The sequence below is a fragment of the Diadema antillarum genome, unplaced genomic scaffold (assembly GCF_040938485.1).
Source record: "Diadema antillarum isolate AM-2024a unplaced genomic scaffold, OU_Dant_1.0 scf00000189, whole genome shotgun sequence".
Lineage (NCBI taxonomy): Eukaryota > Metazoa > Echinodermata > Echinoidea > Diadematoida > Diadematidae > Diadema > Diadema antillarum.
In genome coordinates, this window is record NW_027271078.1 from 40468 (window position 1) to 48792 (window position 8325).

An 8325-nucleotide genomic window follows, 5' to 3' on the forward strand; every position below is an offset into this window, starting at 1 on the left:
GAACTCGGGATCTCCGATTGAAAGTCAGGAATCTTATGCACTCTACCACAGTGCTTCCACGAATTGTGCTGAAAACTTCCTTTTTGTATGAACACTGATAGTGATTTGACAGGGGTGCGGACTTGCAACTGAAGATGCCCAGAAGTATACACCCTTTTATGAAATGTTTTTCCCACTTACCCGACCTTGAATACTCGTCGTGTTGAATAATGGATTCCTGATAGTACTGGGGTAATAATGCCTATAATAAAGAGGTTTTCCGCAGTAAATAGGTCCACGTTATTATGGCTATTGCAGCTCCGCACATGAAGGATTGTCTACAGCGAAGAATATTGTAACAGAAGTTCACTTTAATTTGTGATTAATACATGGTTATCTGCTTGCATTTTCTTAACTTCTGTTCCTTGTAAATATCACAACAAGGAGTGGACACTCTCCTATGCAGCAAAAAGGACTATTCCTGATTACACAAACTAATTTGCTATTGCTGCTCAACAGGTCAATGAATTACCCTTCGGTAAATCTTTTGCGTAATATTTCACATTTTCTTTTGGGCACTCACTAGTCAGATTTCTGTTGGGTCACTTTTAAGTCCATTACATCCTGTATTTTTTTCTACTCCGAAAAATTAGTTGTTATTGTAGCATTCCCATACATATTTTGATCATAAAAAACTTTAAAAAGTCGTTTCTTTCAGGTGATTTCATGATACAAGTACACGCGATCGTGAAAGAAAGCATGAGGGAGCCCCTTGGGAACTAATATGTAAAGCTGTTCAAAGACCGCATCATTTTTTAAGCGGTATTACTGTTCTCAGTGCGTACCTCTTCTTCTCTTGCTCTTTTCTTTTTAGTTTCATCTCCTGTTTGTGCTCTTCGACCTTTGCCTGCTTTTTCGCCTCCAGTTTATGCTCCTTGAGTTTCTCCTTCTTCTCCTCCTTCACTCGTTTCTTCTCTCCGTCGCTGAGGGCACTGTCCACCGGAGATATCTCGCCGCTCATGATGGTCCCGACACTGCTGACCGCACTCACGAGACGATCTCTGTCATATGACAACGCAAAATATAAAAACAAAATAATGATAATATTAAAATTAGGAAGCGTTTGCTTTAACCGTTCAGAAAAAGAATAATGAAATTGAGTATGCAAGCTTGTAAGAGAGATATAGACAGATAGAGTCGACATTTGCCATCGTTCGTCTTAGTAGTGGCAACTTGCTCTGAAGGATGCGTTATTGACGGTTCTGCTTACCCATCGATGCTAAGAACGTGAGACGAAAATAACTCTGCCTTGGATTTCATGTAGTAAATAGATACCTTATTATGGTTGAATAGTGCCTAACATAACAATTGAAAAGAAATCGGAGAGGGGTAACTTTTCTCTTTGTTTTCAACTGAAATTATCCCCAACATCAATGCAGGTCTGGAATTAACAATAATTCGAATGCACCCGCTGGTACTTGACAAAGATGTCCTTTCTCTTCACAGGGGAAAAACGCAAGCATTACTTTATCATGAATCAAAGTTCAAGTTTGTATAATAATCAAACTGTACCAAAATTTATAAGACATGTGACTTGTCTGACCTCTCTTTTTTCCTCTCGCGACGATTGCGACGAGACTTCCCGCTCCTTTCCGATTCCGACTCGGTCTCCCCCGCACTGCCCTTTCCGTGTCGCGTGGTGGCGCTACCTCCATCACGCTGTTTCCCTCTTCGCCGCTCCTCCTCTCTCTCCGCTCTCTCTTCCTTCATTCGTTCCTTCTCCCTCTTCTTCCTCTCCCTTTCCAGTCTCTTCTCCTCTCGCGCGTCTTCCCGATCTTTCTTGCGGTCCTGGAACTTCTTCAGCTGTTTCTCGGCCTTCCTGTCTTCCTTCATCTCCTCTTTCTTCTGCTGGATGGCCTGCAGCCGCTCCTCGCCCTGGAGCTCGCTACCGACTTCGGATATCTCGTCGCTGGCGATGCTGCTCACGTCGCTGACCTCGCTGACCTCTGACGACGAGCTGGTCAAGCTGCCGTCGCTGGATTCGCTGCCCGAATTCGAGCTCGATAGATCAGAGTCGGAAGTAGTGTGAGATCTGGAGGATAAGGCGAAAGCCAAAGAGAAAAAGGGCCATAGCAAGTCCGGATGAGTAGACCTTTTTAAATTATGATTTAGATGACAGCCATGGAATCAAGCAAGGTGTGAACAAGATTTTATCAGGACATCCTTGTTGATCACTCTTTGTCGTTGGATGAAAAGAAATGAAATTGAACTGAAAATAAATTGAATTGACTGAGTAACGCCTAATTACGCTTTATCATTCTACCATTATGACATATATACCGATGTGTTGGCTCAGTGAGTAGAGCGGCTGCCCTCACAATCGGGAGGTCGTGGGTTCAAACCCCGGCCGCGTCATACCAAAATACGTTAAAAGATGGGAGTTGCTGCTGCCTTGTTTGCCGTTCAACAGTTGAAAAGGTTAGAGCAACGTCGATCTGGCGCTGCTCAGTGGCTGCCGGGCCCACGATCAATTGGGCAAAATGAATTTCCATTCTTGGACAATAAAATTTGGAGTTTATAGTTTATAGTTTATATAATCAACACATTGCTATCCAGTTGTTGTGTGTGCTGTGGGCTTTGGACACATTGATACACTCACTCATACACAAGAAAATAAATCCTGCAACTAGCTGCTTTGATACAGAAAATGGTAAGACAGCAGAGCAAGTTCACAGAGTAAGATTGTGCAACCTCGCGTGAATAACTATTGCAGCATAGTAAAATTAAAATGGGTCCTATACTGTCACTCTCCAATAATACAAACATTTTCAAACTATTCTTTGTAAGTCTTAAGCGTTTAAAGTAACATCACATCACGAGTCTGATTTACGTACCTTGAAGAATCATATGAGCTGTTATAGCTGGTTGAACCTTCAGGTGCAAAACAAAAATGACAGAATTATTGTGCAATCAAACAACACAACAGAGTAACATGAGATTAAAAGTTGAAGGGAAATCAATTTCAACTGTCATCAGCCACTTTCTGTTATTGCTTTTAATCCTGATTAAGGCGACAGGTTGTTTTTTCCCTGTTGCTGTGTTGACCATCAGCATAATACTCCTTGAAGGGAACGTATAGCAATATCATTTTCTCTTTCTGATCATAATTTTTTTTTTCTCGCTTTTCATCATTCGGAGGATTAATGTCGCAAATTGATGTACTGACATGACTGTAATATGCTACTGTAATAAATACACTGAAACGTGAACAGACACTCTGTACAGAACACCAAATTGGGAACACACCGAAAATAGACATGGCATATCGAAGTGATTATCACATTAGACTGTTCTGACGGTACCGCAATGCACCTGATCGTCAGAAACAAGAATAAGTTTTAAAAAAGATGAAAAAGTCCTTCTGTTTTGCTTTGCTGATTTAAACAGAAAATAATATAGGGCCTAAACACAAAAGGACAGAATGACAAAAAGATAAAAACACCAGTGTTAATGAATTTTTGTAGTGTGAAGAGGAAAATGCTTAAAATCACCTTCGATAATGGGACCTTCAAAATATGAATTACTTAATATGACTTTTTTTTAAACATTTCAGTGACCGAAATCACCAGCCAGTAATGCTGACATACCACTATAGCTGCTACTGCCAGACGATGAGCCGCTCTCCCCGCTCCCCTCGCCGTCCGACCCATCGCCTTCGCGATCCCGTCTCGAGCGTCGACTGCGACCTCGTGATTTGCTCCGACTCCCTCGTCGGCGAGACCGTCCTCGACCACTCCTTGTGCCTGACGATGATCTTGACGATGAGTCATACGATGACTGATTGAGTAAAGACAAGGAAATAAGAGTCGAGCTTCGGTAAAAGCAAAGTAACTGAACTCGTAAATGTGCGTCATGAAATGGCATCATTAAAAGAATCACTATAGAATCCTCTTTTTACCATGCTAACAGTTGAGAATTCTTCATACTGTCAGTATACAATCCCAGCGATGTAAGCATTACTTTGTCGAATGCAACACAAATACAAGCTATTTCTTCATCATCTATTGATGATTATTATCCTATTTTCTGAAAGTTTATGGCACAAACATTGTACTAAAAATATTGTCTTTATCAGGTCGAACAACCTTTCCACACACTAAATCGTTTAGGGTGACGAGTAACTTACCATTATTTTCATCATCATAGATATTGCAATTATGTACACAAGACAAGGAATCATCCTCTCCGAATGAAAATGGTTGAAATAATCAACATGAGATATTGGATTGCAGGCATTTGCCTCATAACTACATTTTGAGTTGACAAACCACATCATATCTATCATGATAAATCATGATTGTTTGCTACTCTTGTCGACCCTGGATAAATGAAATCGAAGTGGAAGTCAAATACTCTATAAACGGTGAAATTTCAAAACAAGTTGATTTTTACACTATTTCGGGGGTAATAAATCCAAATCAGAAATTGTGCAGCTCTTTCATCCTTACACAGATGTTCATGTTTGCCGACGAATTGGCCATGACGGGGAAATGTCGTCAATATCTGAAATGTCTTCATCATTTTTTTTAAGTGGTGAGGGAAAATGATGGGTTTTAACCCTATTTGGAGGGTGCTGAATTTGAATATGGACATATATTTTCTTTATGAATGGTGAAAAGTGTGCTAAAGAGGGTGCTGAATTTGAATATGGACCTATATTTTCTTTTCAGTAATTCGTATTTCATGTACATTTGTATCTCCAAGTACATTGATCTCCAAGTCATGCATTTTGCTAGCTATACGTGATCCTTAACCTCGAGGGTAAGCTCATACTTAGTACAGCGTGTTTTTGGAGCTACACATGCTGAACGTGTCACGTTTCAATGAATTTGCCTATACATGTCGTTGTCTTTGGAGTTTGATCGAGATTTTGATAGTAGTGGTGGTGGCGTGTAGTAACTTTTGCTGGGTGTGGGTGTGGTGGCTGCAACTCCTTCAGCGGTTTCGCAGTTGGAGTTTGATCGGGATTGTGATAGTGGTGGTGGTGTGTAGTAACTGTTGTTAGGTGTGGTCTGTGATGGCTGTGTCTGCTGTTGCGCGAGGGGCTTGTGCTGCATGTCCACCCATGGCGACCACCAGAGAGAATTCCGCCCGACCATCCGGGGGTTGCATCTCTTTTATCGACTCCTGGGTGTTCTGCATGAATGATCCCGCGTAGCCTAGTCTTTTCATGCCAGCCGCTTTCTCGAAAATCTAGAAAGGACAGCATCCAAACTAGCATAACCACATTATGTTGCGTGATATGAAAAAGACCTGCGCGTAAGACCAAGTCCTTCATTGTGCGGATCAAATAGTGTCCACAAGTTATAGCTACAAAATAATGAAACCACAATCACATTGTTACTGTGATTGTGAATAGCGATGACCAGAGCTGATGACAGTTTCAATACACTTGTTGCTAGACCTTGCCCGTCGCTGAAAAGGAACTTAAACACCATTTATTCTTCTATATACTAGGCCTGTGGTTGATGATCGACGTTAAAAAGACTGTAGTAGACAATGGATAACGCAAGCCGGGATTTCTATACGGATTGCTTAATAAGAATACAACAGTTTAATAGTGTCGAGGCTTTCTGCCCGTATCTATTCACTCCGCATTAAAGTCATGACAGGCAAAGACGCGAAATGTACGAATGCAAGGGTCACGCCTCACCCACACACTAAACGAATAGGAAGCAAAGCTAAAGCTGCTCCTCTCTCAACCCTAAAAGGGCCGAGGGGGCGGAATCCGCCCTTCTCCCCTCCGGCGATTCACGCAATAATTCTGTAACACGAGAAGGCTTTCCGATCATGAGGCTTCTTGCCTTTTTTTTCAAGTTTGGCGCAACTTTCGAGATCAAATTGGCGACATCCGAGGGAACGATTCGGCACACCTCCAAGAACTTAAGACACAGTGAAGACGCACACGCAGATCAGGATGTGACATATACTACGATCTAGTCATTCACATTGTACCTAAATACATGCCTTATACTCATTTTGCTACGTTTTGATCGAAATATTTGCAAATAATCCACCACGGTCTGCACGAAATTGTTGCATTTCAATTTTTAAAATGCAAAAATCTCCCTTATGTGAGATGGGGACACCACCAGATGCACACGCAGATCAAGAGGTGACAAATATCACGATTTGGCCCTTTACATTGTTCCTGAATATTCATTCTCTTACTTCTTTTTTTTTTTTTTGCTTAAAACATTGTATAAGACCATGACTTACTTACTTGACTTAAGTCGGGTAGTATTCCCGAGATCCATGGATGATGTCCCCCCCCCCCAGCGCTCTCTGTTCTCCATTACACTTGCAATGTCCTTTGTGTCACGCAGACCAGTGTCGTTTCTAAGTGTGTCTACATAATTATGTGCGTCGAGGCCGCCCGCGTCTTGCTCTCCCATATATAAGACCTTCCTCCCCTGTATAAGACCTTCATCTCTCTTAGAGAGGATGCTCATATCAACCTTTTCAATACGCGTGAAAACATTATGAGAGCTACATTACATTGCTGGGGTATCTAACAATTGATTACCATTGTAATCTATAGGCAATTTGGATACCATTTTGGCTGATTCGACAAACTCGCTCAACTGAAATATATATAAAAATAATGAATACTTGAAAAAAAAAATCATACCTCCCCAGATGAGTAGCTGGCCGAGCCGTCACGTGACCCCGTCTTTCTGCTTCGGGATCGCCTTTCTCCCCCTCTCTCGCGCCTTCTTTCGTGTCGACGTTCCGATCGCCGCCTATGCCGCCTATAGGTGTCATCCTGGTCATCGTCGTCGTCATCGATGCTGGCACGATGTCTTCGATGGTGCCCTCTTGATTTTTTGTCGAGGTCGTAATCTGATCACATGAAAAAGCGTCATATCATAGTCGTTGCAATAAGTCAAGAGTGCAAGAGCTTAATATGGTATGCACCATGCGCTTTAAATTGTTTTGCTCTAACAGGTAGAACATCGGGTGTCAGAACATCACTTTGTGCACTACGACATTAATTGCAGCTTTCATGAGCAAAATACTGCATAACGTTACCGTTTCGCTCATGGCATTTGGAAAGAACTACACGACTGTCTAAGAAAGGAAAACAGAATTGATGAACAAAATTATTTTGATCTTCACTATCCTTGAACTAGGGTTCGAAAAAGCTAGATGTTGACTACAAGAATGGCACTTTCACACAGGAAAGTGCATCAAGGAGCTTTCCGTCATTACTGTTGCAATGTTCCATTGCTATGTCAGTGTTATTAATGCGTTTCTGTATTTTTGTCACATGGGTCTAGGGCAATTACCCCCTGGGCAATTACCCCGCACCCTTCCCCTGGCCCTAATCCTAATCCTAATCCTGAACCTAATCCTATCCCTAACTCAAACTCCTAACCCTAACCCTAACCCTAACCCTAATCGTTACTCTAAGCTTACCACTAACCAGTATTTAGCCGGGGGGTAATTGCCCTCTCGGGGTAATTGCCCGGATACGTTGTCACATATAAGACCATCTCTTTCACGAGATAGATTACAAAACCGTTTTTTTTTTCCTTCAAGTGCAAGTTTCGAATAGTTTATTAGTGCAACGACTGATGACGACACAGAATTTACTCAAAATGTCACACAGGTCGGGGCTAGGTTAATTCTTTGCTAAAATAATGGTTTGAAACAAGGTTATGCTCCACACAACAGAGATATAACTGTATTAGTAAATTTTAAACAAACAAAACTATCTACATGTCATTCTATGATTACAAATCAATAACACGTCAGAAAATGTAAGTGTGTTTTGAATGACTGACTGCGGGTACATTATTATCATTATTATTATTGTTATTAGCGAGTTGTCGCGATACCGTCGTCAAGTTTGTCGAACTTGATGTCGAATTTCTGTCGAGATCCTCTCTGCTTTGTATCTCCACCAAGACCTCTGTTCTCCTGACTCCGACGATGTCTACTGTGTTTGTTATCCCTGTCGCTTGTTGAACCGCCATGGCGGTCTCGATGCCGTCGATGATGTCTACCTGCTTTGGGACTCATTGAACTATCATCGTCGACTTCGATGGGTAATAGAAAACGTGTGAGATAAAGGGGTTAGTAATGGCTGTGGAATGTGATTAAAGCATGAAATGATGTCACTGGCCTACCATTGATATGTCACTCGTATTAGCAACCGTTTTGCGAGACCACCACACACTTTACAAATCGATTTGGTAAATTCACGTTCGCGACATAGGCGGCGAGAGAATTTCACTTCGTCATGTTTTTTATCACTGGTCAAATATGTCCTTCCATAAAGAA